General features: G+C 37.6%; 1 long non-coding RNA gene across 1 annotated transcript; it reads left to right on the top strand.

Moving 5' to 3' along the window:
* The first annotated feature begins 8,721 nt into the window (after nt 1-8,721).
* On the top strand, nt 8,722-12,993 carry LOC148109288 (uncharacterized). The gene is made up of 2 exons (XR_015726137.1): nt 8,722-9,250; nt 11,003-12,993. It is a non-coding gene; the product is annotated as an uncharacterized LOC148109288 (long non-coding RNA).
* Nucleotides 12,994-13,244: the final 251 nt, after the last annotated feature.

The raw sequence follows: 13,244 nt of genomic DNA, 5'->3' as shown, positions 1-13,244 counted from the left end.
AGAACTGAAGAGCCTGGGACACACCAGCTGTTCTCAGTGATGTGATATTGGAGTGGGTATGTTTGTGTATATACACACATGTATAATCCAAAATTAAGAGTAATGGTAATTTGTTATTAATGGTTAAGTTAAATGATGTATGTTGTCTCAAGTCTTATAGCTATATGACAAAATACATTGGATACCATGGTGGTTGGACATTTTTTTAAAAACTAGTATTTGCTAGTATTTAAAATTGTCTGTTATTACCAGTATTTCACTTGTGTTTCTTCTGTTCAGAGTAAATTGCAGTGCAACTTATAGTTCATTAGCATTAACCTTTAGGCTAGACATCATTCATCTCACTCTTGTTCAATGGTTGTAGAGTCATGTGAACATATTAGATTTCTAGGATAAAAAGATTAGAAGTAGACAAATACTGGGTTAAATCCTACAAGTATATTTGTAGGAATCCTTTTGGCCCTATCATTAGGAGATATTAAAGTTGAGTTTCTGGTTTATCAGAAGTATAGAATCATCTTTGACCCTGTGCTATATATCCCACCAAAGTAGTTGCTACTATTAACTGTCCTCTGACAATGGATGTTGGGAGCTTAGCAACTTTGAAAATAATGAAGGTTTTCAACAAAACTTCCATATCCCTTGAAAATATGGTAGCTCAAATTACTATACTGATAACATTGTTAACCTATAGCAATCTAAATGTAGTTTCTGGCATTTAGAAGCAAAATAGGTTTCTTCATATGTTGCATCCCAACCTAAGAAGACATAGGATTTATTAATTTTAAAAAAGTTTCTGAGGAATAGTTATGCAAACATTAAAAAATGTGTTTCACACCGTATTAGAAGGTGATGTGCTTGGGACCTCCAGATGTGGATGTTCAGAATTGCAGTAGAAAAAAGCGATTGGTCCTCATTCTCTCAGTAGACTGGACAAAGTCTTTTGATGGAAAGAATTTCACTGATAGGTGTTTGGCTGGTTGTCTACTGCTCTAAGTAGTTTTACTTAACATGCTCATGAGGCCTAGAAAGTAAGAGAATATTAGTTATCCCTCTAAAGAAAATCAACTCATCAACGACTCATCCATTGTATTTAATGTAATTCAGTGATGGGTTTAGTTAGGATTTGATCTAAATCTGAATTTCAAGTAAAAAAGTTTTGAGGTGTGTAAGTAAGGACAACTTTAGTAAACTTCTTTCTAAATAAAATAAGGGAAGAGGAAAGATGGTTTCTTTCTAATGTCACCTTTATGTAATTATTTTCTTTGATTTAAAAGATCAAAGTAAGTTCAAAAAATAAATCCTTTCAAGTTTCTATTTTAATGATGAAAAAACTGAGGTACTCAACCTTGAGGTACTGATGACTGGGGGTATTTCGGAGAAATGTGTCCTGACATGGTTCACTTTTCTACTTTACTAATGCAGAAAGAGAAGGGACAGTTAGATATAAGGAAACTACTTTGGAATATATTGTTGCCTACAGTACTTGATTCCTAATATGTGTTTTGGAAAGAAATTTACTGGGTAATACCAAGAGGAAAAAAGTAGAAATAAACGAAGTATGGGTGTTCTGAAAATTCTTCGCAAAAACTAGGTCTTTCGCTAAGTTTTTACAAGTATTCTTTTGTATCTGTGATTGCTAAAATTCTAGAAACTTACTGTTTATACATTATTTGCATGTATAACCTCGATAAATTGGCTAAGTAGATTTTACTACATCCTGAGATATATTAATGGAGATACATCTTGAGATGCTTTTTTTTTTTTTTTTTTTTTACCTTAGAACATTTCAAAACTGACATTTTGTATTCAGAATGCTTGACATTCAAATGTGTTATTTGGGGAGTGACTTTTCATTAATACAAAGAAATCGGTTATCAAGATGCTTCGTGAATGTGCTCTATAGAAATACAGTAAAAAGTCGTTGATACGAACCTCCTGTTTTCTTTTCTTTTCTTTTTGACATGCTGGTGTGAGTATTGTTTACCATGAAGAAAAGCATTTCTGAAGCAAACTGACAACATAAGTATGTTTCTTTTCACTAACACCAAAGACTTTCAGCATCCCCTGAATCATTTTATAATCTGTTTGCATGCAAGTATTGTGACAGGAAATGGTTCTTCAATACATAGCTAGTTCTCGTGGCGGTAATATTGTGTGTTCGAAAGTAATAAAACTGCATTTCTGTTTAATTCTAGAGACTGACCAACTCAACAAGTCAAATTATCCTTTCCCAAGAAAAGCAAATTCATCAGGTTTAATTTTTATGTTTTTCTAATATATATTGCTAGAATTATTTTTTTTCTCAGACAAGATCCTTAAACAGATAAATAGGTTGATGTACGTGTTGGTTCGTTCTTTGGCAAAGGAACTGACTAGAGTTAGAGAGCTTTCCATGTCCTGAACTTTCAGTCAAAGAGTAACATTAATTGTTACGTTATTATTCATTGATCTAATATAAAAACAGTAGCAATAATGTGTTATTGCTCAAACGACTGAAGTTGAAGATAGGAGATCCTGCCCTTTGCTTCCTGGAATTTTCTTTTCATTGAAATCCTCTTTTCCATATTAATTGTCATTACTGATTTTTTATGCTATGACTTCAATTTTCTGAGCTGATGCTCAAAATAAGCTAGATGGAGTACATAGAGTTTTTAAAAACTTGTTCTAATCAGTTTATGTTGACTAGTTTCGGTAAGTTTAGATTTGATTAAATAACGTATTCAGCTTCTTTTAAAGTCTCAGCTCACAAATTTGTAATGTTAAGAAACTGAAGTATCAGCATTCAGGTTTAACTACGTTATTTGATTAAAAGAAATGAAACCATGGAAATGGAAATGATCATAAGTATAACATCTGTTCCGAGTAGAATTACCCAATGAATACGTCAAGTGGGTGTCTTTTATATCAGTTGATAACTCTAAAAACTATGACATATTAGAAAGAGATTTGAAATAGAGAATGGTATTGGTTCCCTACAACATTCCAATAGCTTGGTGGTAAAAACTCTGACATAGGAAATAAATTGCTTTGAATGGTTAATAATTCAGTGAAAATGAATCCTTAAGATTTTTGTGCTGCATATAAAATGTTAAAGTTGTATCATTCATTTGGTCAGTGTTTAAGCACCAATCAGTCCTAGAAACTTGAATGCATTCTGAAAGGTAATTGCTCTGACTCACTCACTTACCTCAGATATCATTTAGATTCCAATATATCTTTTTTCCCATGATTTACATTAATACATGGTTTTTCCTTAAATGCTAAGGGATATGGTATTTCTTGAAAAATATGCCAAGTGAAAGAAGCTAGATACAAAAGGCCACAAATTGTGGTTCCATTTGTGTGAAATATCCAGAATAAGTAAATCCTGTTGAGACAGAAATCATATTAATGGTTGCTAGGGGATGGCGGGGAGGGGTGGGGATAGTGGGAAGTGACTGCTTAATGGGTACTGGTGTTGTTTTAGTGATAATATTCTAGAACAAGATAGTGTTGATTATACAACATGTGAATGTAGTAAATGCCACTGAATTGTACTCTTTAAAATAGTAAGTTTTATGTTGTATGTATTTAACCACAATTACAAAGTGGGAGTAATTTGCAGTTATTGCCAAAGCCAAAAAGTACCTTGTTCTCAAGGTTTGTGAAATGCTCAAGTTATGGTTTAGAATTAATTTACAGCATTAGTGATGTGACAGATTTACTCAGGTTAACGTCCTAATGAAATTCATGAATCCCATCATAGAAGTACTGCTAACAGCAGCAGAAATAAAGTTGTAATTCATCACAATTTCTTTATTTTAATGCAATTCGGACAGTGAGCAATTGGCTTCCATGTCAATGTTCATATTTCACCTTTTACCTTTTCTTAGGATTCCTTGGGGAACATCTCAATCGCATTTTTAAAGGTCTGTTTTTAATGCTTTGAAAAAACAATTTGTATAATTTTCAGGATCTTTTTTTATAGTTTTATACTTTGTGTTCCTTTTAAAGAGCAAATACAGTGATGTATTACATAAGATTCAATTAATAAATTGAACCATTGTATACGTTTTGTATTCTTTTGTATTATCTTATGGGAAAAACATTTGAATCTTTGGATTGGTAGGTACTTGAATGATCATTTAGTGTCTCATTTTCTATTTGGAGGAATCAAACCTGAGTTTGTCACTGCGTGTTCATTCAACAAGCATCTATTGAGCACTTAGGCCACGCACAGCGGAGGCTTGATTCTGGAAGGTTGTGACGTGCCTAAGGCTGCACACAGAATTGCTACTTCCTTCCCTTCTCCTCCTCATCTTTCTCCTCCTGCTCTTCCTTCTCCTAAAATCTAGTAACTATGAAGGATACATGGACAAATGGAGAAGTCCCAGCAAAGGAAATGCTTTAGGCGGAGGTTCACTTTAAATGGTTCTTCACACAATCTTCCCAGATACTTTAAAGAGATGTTCTTTACTGCAGTAAAATACACGTGATCATGAATAATCTTTTCCTTAACACAATTATTAACAATTAAATTTACATGAGAAGAAGTTTTTTCATACTGCTTTAAACCAATTATTTTCCACTGTTTTCTAAGGAGCTGACTTTAGAAAAATAGTGTTTGCATTCTTTGTTTAAAAAAGTTAAATTGCTTTGCAAATAACTGTGCCTCTGATATGATGGGGGGTACATATGCCACTTAAGGTATGTATATGCTCCAAATTAAACAACAAGTATAATTAAATTAACCACATGAGGGGCGCCTGGGTGGCCCAGTTGGTTAAGTGTCAGACTCTTGATTTTGGCTCAGGTCATGATCTCATGGGTCGTGGGATGCTAGTCTAGTGGGGTTCCGTACCCAGCGGCAAGTCTGCTTCTCTTCTCCCTCTTCCTCTGCCCCTCTGCACACGTGCTCTCTCTCTCTCTTAAATAAATAAATCTTTAAAAAAACTTTTTAATTAACTGAATGAAGCTGATGCTGTGAGCTAAACTATTAATAAACAGAGTAGATGAGGAGACTTGTACTACAATAGCTTTATTCATTGCAACATGGTCTGAAGTCAAAGAGAATGGGAGGAAGTAAAATAATTGCAGTAATTCATGCTGTAATAACTTTGTTGCGATTTTTCACTTGATTTCTCATTAACTTAATTTTATGATATTTCTGTAATAGTTGGGACTTATTATGAAATACACTATTCGACCCATATTTCCTTAATCATCACTTCTTATTCCATCCGCTTGTACATTTCTGCACCATTTCCCAAACACATCATATACTTTCATGTCTCTCAACCTTTACTTATGCCTTGCCTTTGTTTAGAATGCCCTCCCCCAACTTCTTTGTCTGGTAAAACTTTGCTTCATTGGTGAGGATCCAATTCTGATGTCACCTGTTTCTTCACAGACCATCCCAATTCATTGAGTCACTCTTGTCTATGACCCCCCCTCCCCCCTCTTTTTTTGCTTGTACCTCTTTTCAGTATTTATCACACTGCACTGCTATTACCTATTTGCTGTTATCTGTACACGTGTATTTTGTGGATCCTTCTAGGTAGAAACCATGTCTTAGTGGCCTTTGGATCCCTGTGCTTAGCAGAGGGCCTCACACATACAGATGCCTGTTGAACTGTTGAACTAATCATGAACAATGATTGAATAATTTTTAATGCTGTTTCAGTTAGCTTTTGCTGCATAACAATGCCACCCCAAAACTTCATGGCTTGAAACATGTTTAATTAGATCATGATTCGTTGGTTGGACTATTCTGGTCTGGCTTGACTTGGCTTGGTTGGCTCACACATCCGTGGTTAGCTGATGGGTCAGCTGGAGGTTAGATGATCTAACACAGCCTTACTGACATGTTTGGCAGTTGGCAATCTTTGGCTGGGGTCATGGGGATGATGAGGCTACATGTCTCTCATCGTCTATCAGGCTAGCCCAGGCGTATTTACATGGGAGTAGCAAGAACAGCAGGAGAGTAAGTCCCAATGTGCAAGCCCACTCCAAGTCACTGCTTGCCATATTTGTTAATGTCCCATTTTCCCAAGCAGTAACATGTCCAAGCCCAGATTCAAGGGATGGAGAAATAGACTCTACCTCAATGGGAAGAGTAGCAAAGTCATGTTGTGAATGAGCGTGTGTTTGGGAATGGGGAGAATTGTGCCCACTCTAGTCTACCACAAATGCTTAGGAAACTTCCAAATTTGGTAGTCCCTCCTTCCCTCTTTAGATTTTTCTTGTAAAAACCCTTGAGTATCTAAAACTAGGGACAATTAAAAATCAAGATTATCTTCTGCTTTTTATCTTTCTTTTTTGCAAACTGAAGAGAGTAAGAAAGTATTAAATTTTGTTCTTCAGAAAATTTTCAGAATTTCTTGAGAGAGATGGAGTCAGTATAAAAGAATCACATTCTTGAAAGGCCTCTGTTTCACTCCTCTGGGCTCAAGGGAGGACCATGAAGTTATCAACTCCTAGAGTTTCCCCATACTGGTCCACTGTGATGCAGAAACAGTGGGGAGGTTTTCTCCCAAGGATGCTGGAGTAGCATGGGGTAAACATGCAAGGCATAGAGAAAAGATACCAGAACTGGAGAGTGGAAAAAAGTTCAGAAAACCTTGGGGTCCCAAGTATCGGAATAGTAATACAGACCTGGGGAGGACAGAAAAGGTTGTTTGAGAATTTTTTTTTATAAGATTTTATTTATTTGACAAAGAGAGACACAGCAAGAGAGGGAACACAAGCAGAGGGAGTGGGAGAGGGAGAAGCAGGCTTCCCGCTGAGCAGGGAGCCCGATGCGGGGCTCCATCCTGGAACGCTGGGATCATGACCTGAGCCAAAGGCAGACGCTTAACAACTGAGCCACGCAGGCGCCCCAATGTTTTGAGAAATGTTAACATAGCTTATATATCGTGGAATTTGTTGATGTTCTTTGGCAGAGACAAATAAAGCTTGGAATTCTTATTCTAAAAACTCTTTGACTCATGAATCATGCTTCCTTGAATGTAACTCAGTGTAATGACTGAGCCACATAGAATACCAATTACGTTCAGTTTACAAAATTAGAATTATAGCCCTGAAGATATAACGTTGATAATTTAGTAGGCTTCAGAAGTATGTTATGAGTTGGGGGATTTATGGCCAAAATTCATGTGTGGGGCTAATTCTGAGTAGCAACGCAGTTGGGAATTTATGACCAAAATTCACGTGTGGGGCTCATTCCTGAGGGGGCTGCCTTAGCAGCTGCAAGTGGTGGAAGACCATGTGTTGTAGGAGCAGGGACAGGCTTGCCTGGGCAGACGAGCTAGCAGCAGGGGGAGCGTTGTGCTGGGAAAGAGTATACTTGTGCTGACAGGATCTGCAGCCATGGCCCATCTTTCATGGCTGATGTTGGTAATTTGTATCCTTTTTTGTTGTTGCTTTTCTTTGCCACTTTTGATAGGGGATTATGAATTTATTGATTTTTTTCAAAGAACCAACTTTGCCTTTCTTAATTTTCTCCCTTGTTTGATACATGACGCTGATGTTTGCCTCTTTATTATTTCCTTTGTTTCTACCTTGTGTTTAATTTGCTTTTTTTGCCCTTTTTTAGAAAAGATTATTTATTTGAGAGAGAGAGAGCACATGCATGCACATGCAAGTGGGGGAGAGGGGCAGAAGGCAAGAATCTTCAAATAGACTCCCAGCTGAGCGAGGAGCCTGACTGGGGTGGGGCTTGCCAGATCCCAGGACCCAGGAGATCATGACCTGAGCCAAAAGCAAAAGTCTGACGCTTAACTGACTGAGCCACCCAGGTGCCTCTAACTTGCTCTTTATTTCCTGGCTTCTTATCGTGGAAACTTAGATCATTGATTTTAAGTCTTTTTTCTTTTGTGATATAGGTATTGAGAGATAGAAAGTTCCCTCAAATCACTGCTTCAGTTGCATCCCACAATTTTGCTGTTATCTCATTATCATTTAGTTCAAAATACTTTTAGACTTCTCCTATGATTCCTTCTTTTATTTACTTAGAAGTATGTCATTAAATTTCCAAATTGGGGGAATTTTATAGATCACAGTTGTCACCGATTTAGAATTCCATTGTGTTCAGATTTCAAACTTTTGAAGTTTATTATGACTTTTATTTTACGACCCAGCATGTGGCTGACAGTGATGACAATCCATGAGCACTTGGACCGAATGTGTATTCCGTAGTTTGGGCTGTAGCGTTGGGTCAGTAGCATGCAGATATTAAATTTTCTTACTGATTTCTTTCAGCACTCGCTCTATCAGTGATTGAGAGAGGGGCGTTTAAATCTCCAACTGTGATTGTGGGTTTGTTGCTGTTTGCGGTTCTGTCAGGTTTTGCTTCAGGCATTTTGAAACTTTTTTATTACTGTGTCTTCTGATGAATTGATTCTCTTACCTTTACGAAATGTTATGCTTGATCCCTGGTAAAAGATAGGCTATGGAAAGGAAACTCTATGGAAAATAAATAAAAATAGGAGAAAGAGGAATCAGGAAGGGGGGGGGAGAGGCACCTTGCAGTTAAAAAAAAGATCAGAGTAAGCCTCCTTAAGAAGACAGCATTTGAGCAGAGACTTGAAAAAATGAGCAGAGTGGCGATCTAGGGGAAGAGTGTCCCAGGCGGGCGGTAGTGACCAGTACAGACGCCCCCAAGACCAGTGCGCTAAATTGCTTCAAGGAAGGAAGGGCGAGAAAGCCAGTGTGGCCGGGGAGGAGAGAGTGGTGGGGAAAATAGCAGGAGAGGCAGAGAGAGAGGCAATGGTGAGTAAGGAAAGGGTTAAGGCATAGGCAGGGAGAGGTAGGGGGCCCCTGAGGAGGCTCTGAAACTATTCCTGGCAGGGCAGAAGAGCTAAGACAGAGTGAGCCAGAGAGAAGAGACCCGCAGGCCTCGGATGTGGGGGGGATTTTTCTTTGGCGGCTACATGGTAATCACAGAAAATGACCAGACCTCAAAGAAATACGTCATGAAGGATGTTCTCCGTAGTCCTTGCTCAAACCAAGATGGCACAAGAATCTCAAGGCCACAAGCTTCCTGGTCAAGTTTTGAATAAAAGACAGCCACTGGGAGCCCTCGTGGCGACCGTCGGGGACCCCTCGCTCTCTAGAGACCGTCCTTCCTTTCTGCTCTCACCTTCACCTAATAAGCTTTCCCTTCCCTTCCCCCTTTTGTGTCCTCGAGATTCATTCTTCGACTCCGTGAGACAAGAACCCCGCAATCCGGCAACAATGCGAGAGCGGATCAAGAGCCTGCAAGGTTTTGGTGAGACTTTGGCTTTTACCTGAAGCGGGGAGTCATTACACGGCTTCGAGTCCGACTTACTCCAGGCTCTGAAGTTCTCTTCAAGGGATCGTTCTGGCTGCTGTACTGAGTCTAGGTGACAGTGGAGCGAGGAACAGAAGCAAGATGAACATAGGGAGAAAACAAAAAGGCAAACCAGAAAACAGTCTCTTACTCTAGTCGGCACACTGGGGGTTGCCGGCGGGGAGGTGGGGCTGGGAGATGCGCTACATGGGTGACAGGTGTCAAGGAGGGCACTTGTGATGAGCACCAAATTCTACTCCCGAAACTAATATCACACTGTTGGTTAACTTACTGGAATTGAAATAAAACCTTGAGAAAAAAAGAGAGAATAGCTGCCGTGACGGTTGTGTCTGTGGCTCGCAGACAGTAAAGCACACTGTGTGCATCTTTGGTTGAATGTGAGAGAGGCACTGAGGGGCATGCTTTAAATGAAACATTGCGTGATGTGGGCAAAGGAGGCCAAAATTGCTTAAGTGAATTCTTTTTTTTTTTTTTAAGTGTATTTATTTACTTATTTGAGAGAGTGAGAGAGCAAGCATGGGGAGGGGAGTAAGGGGCAAAGGCAGAGGGAGAAGCAGACTCCCCTACTGAGCAGGGAGCCCAATGCTGATGCCGGGCTCGATCCCAGGACCCTGAGATCATGACCTGAGCTGAAGGCAGATGCTTAACTGACTAAGTCACCCAGGTGCCCAGAAATTAAGTGAAATTCTTTAACTAGTAACAAAGATGCCTGATATTATTTGTAAGATTGCCTTAAAATCCATACCGATTATAGTACCAAAAGGATAATGGGATTTATAAAGAGTAAAGAGTCAGTCTCACTCAAGTGCTTCGGAGAAAATATGTCATGCGTCATGTAGGTATATTCGTGGGAAGTTTTGAAAGTGAATATTATAAAATATGTGTTGTTAATGTGAGAACATGAGATAAACCTGCTATCCTAAGAAGTAGATGTTTTAAAATGTTAAAAATTAGTACATGTAAAATATAGGAAAATAGGTAATATAGATAAAAATGAGAAATATTAATATCAAGTTTCTATCATCCAACAGTAATCATACTTAACATTTTAGTCTTTATATTTCTAGATTTTTCCTAAGCACATTTTTTGCCCAAATGATACTATACTGTAAGTATTATTCTGTGAGTTACTTTTCCCAATTAATGATTTCTATTTTCTATTTCAGTACATTTTTGTCCCACCTATACCCAGGCCATATTCAATAATACCCAATTCTGCAAAATGTTCTTTAGAGTTGGTTTGTCCAATGCTGTATCTAATCTAAGCCCACAGATTACATCTGGTTGTTATATATTATAAGTGTCTTTTTAAACTAGCACAATCCTTTTTTATGATACTGACTTATTGAAAAATCCAGACCAGATTTCTGTGACAATCACCTCCTGCCTTTGTCTGATTACTTCCTCATTTAGCTTTTTCCTGCATCCCTTGTACTACCTGAAAACTGAAAGTTAAATTGAGTTAACCATTTTTGACAATATCTTAGCAGATATATTTATGATGCCTCTAATCCTTTTTTAAAAAATATGATGACAACATAAAAAATTACAGATAAAGATAATTCGAATCTCTCATTTAGTCATCAGACTCAACTCTATCTTCATGAAATTCTTTACCAGAGCAACCCAGGAAAAGGGAAAGATCAATGTAAGTTTTATATCCTTTGCTCTTCTTTTCTCTCTTTCTAGTGGAGGCGCAGGCGAGTGATGAAATGGTACAACTGAAGAACATCAGGAGAGAGAGAAGAAAAGGAAGGGATCTTTTCATTTACAAATTATGTAATATGTGCTAATAGATCATAAATTTATTTCATTATTTAAGATTCCAAGACATGAAACTGACATTATTGAGAATATCAGAAGAAGGACCTCTGATATGAAATATCCTCTTCTCCATAAGAATAATGAAAATACTGGCAAATAGAGGCAAAATAAACTTTTTTCAGAACTCAGGAAATTAACCAAAGACTTGCAACAATCCAGGGAACATTCATTCAAGAAAAATGTCTGAATCTCGGTAAGAGCAGCAAGCTTTGTGGCATTTTGACTTACCCCAATTCCATCTTCCTCTCTGAAGCTCCATGGGAATCTTGAAAACCAACAGCTTATAACTATGGTGAAAACCGGGAGCTTAGCAGCAACGAGAGGGGTCAGAATGGGTTTGGAGGCATTTCAAAGTCCCACTCTCGGAGAAATGTAATTATTTAACCTATCTGGCAGCTCCCTGGCAAATTCCACTTGAAATGCATATCTTTATTTGATCTGAATGAGATATCACCCAATGTGAACAGCCTTTATCCAGGGGCATTTATTGGAAATAACCAGTGATAGTTTAACTTTGTAGCTACACGAGGCCACGACGATAGCTGGGGCAAACAATAGTCTAATGAAAAAATGTAAGAGGAAAGGCTGAAGAAAGCTATGTCCATAGAGGGTTTTGCAAAGTTCTGATATATTATTGGGAATTTGTAAGTCCATGTGCACACATAGGGCTGTATGCATGCTCCTTAAAGACCTAAGAAGGCCACAAGCCCTTACTTTTGGCTGACTTTGAGGCTCTACATAGAAGGCTGAATATCGAAGTCATGCCCCATACCCACATGGGGACCTTTGAGAAAGACTGGACTTCTGAGGAAGAACCTAGACAGTAAATCACATCCACACGAGGAAATAAAGAGCACTAGTAAAAGTAACTGTGCAGGTAAATATAAAAGACAGAATAAATGCAATTTTTGCTTGTAAGTTTTTGCTCTAAAAGACAATTGTATAAAACAATAATTATAAATCTGTTCATAGGCATACAATGTATAAAGATATAATTTATATAAAACAACAGCACAATAGAAGGGGTGGGAAAAGAGATATATAGGAGCATAGTTTTTGATGCTCTTGATACTAAGATGGTATTAACCTGAACTAGAATGTTATAACTTATGATGTATTCGCTTCCTACGGTTTTCACATCAAATTACTGCTGAGTAGCTTAAGAATATAAGAATTTATTCTCTCATAGTTCTGCAGTCTAGAAGTCTAAAATGAAGGTGTCAGGAGGCCCACACTCCCTTGAAGACTCTAGAGAAGAATGCTTCCTTGTTTCTTTTTGCTTTTGGGGACTTCTGACAATTCTTGGAATTTCTTGGCTGTGGTTACATCACTTCAATCCCTGCTCTGTCATTACATGGTCTTCTTCCCTGTGTCTGTTTCTGTGGGTCCTCTCTTCTTACAAAGACACCAGTCATTGAATTTAGGGCCCACACCAATCCGGTCTGATGTCATTTTAACAAAATGCATCTGCAAAGACTCTATTTTCTGAGATTCTGCGTTCTGGGTAGACATGAATGTCTGGGTAGACATTCAACCTAATGTTAACTGTAATCCCCAGGGTAACCTTTTAGTTGAAAAAAAAAAACGAACCCTGAAATTATAAAAGAGACAAAAATGGAATAGAAATGGTACACTGGAAAACACTCAGTATAAACAAAGGCAGTAATGGAGGACTAGAGGAACATACAAGACATAAGACATTTAGGAAACAAATAGTTAAATGGCAGACAAAAATAGTCAGAAAAGAGAAATTGACAAAATCAATATAATCCAGTGATATGCTGTTTACAAGAAATACCTTTAGATTTAAAGAAATACATAAAGATAAGAATGCAAAAAAAAAAAAAAGAGATATACCAAAACAGTAACCGAAAGACAGCTGAGTGCCTATACTAATATCAGACAAAACAGACTTTAAAAATTGTCACTCGATACAAAGAGGGAAATTTTATAATGATAGAACAGGCAGTCCATCAAGAAGATGTAACAATAATAAGCATATATGCATTTAACAAGGGAAGCACAAAATACATGAAGCAAAGAAGGGAGAAATACACAATCCAACAATAATAGTTAAACCTTCAAAAATCTATGTTCAATAACAGAA

The sequence above is a fragment of the Ursus americanus genome, chromosome 11 (genome assembly GCF_024610735.1).
Source record: "Ursus americanus isolate L20-20 chromosome 11, mUrsAme1.1.p, whole genome shotgun sequence".
NCBI lineage: Eukaryota > Metazoa > Chordata > Mammalia > Carnivora > Ursidae > Ursus > Ursus americanus.
This window is presented reverse-complemented; position numbering and strand designations above follow the sequence as displayed.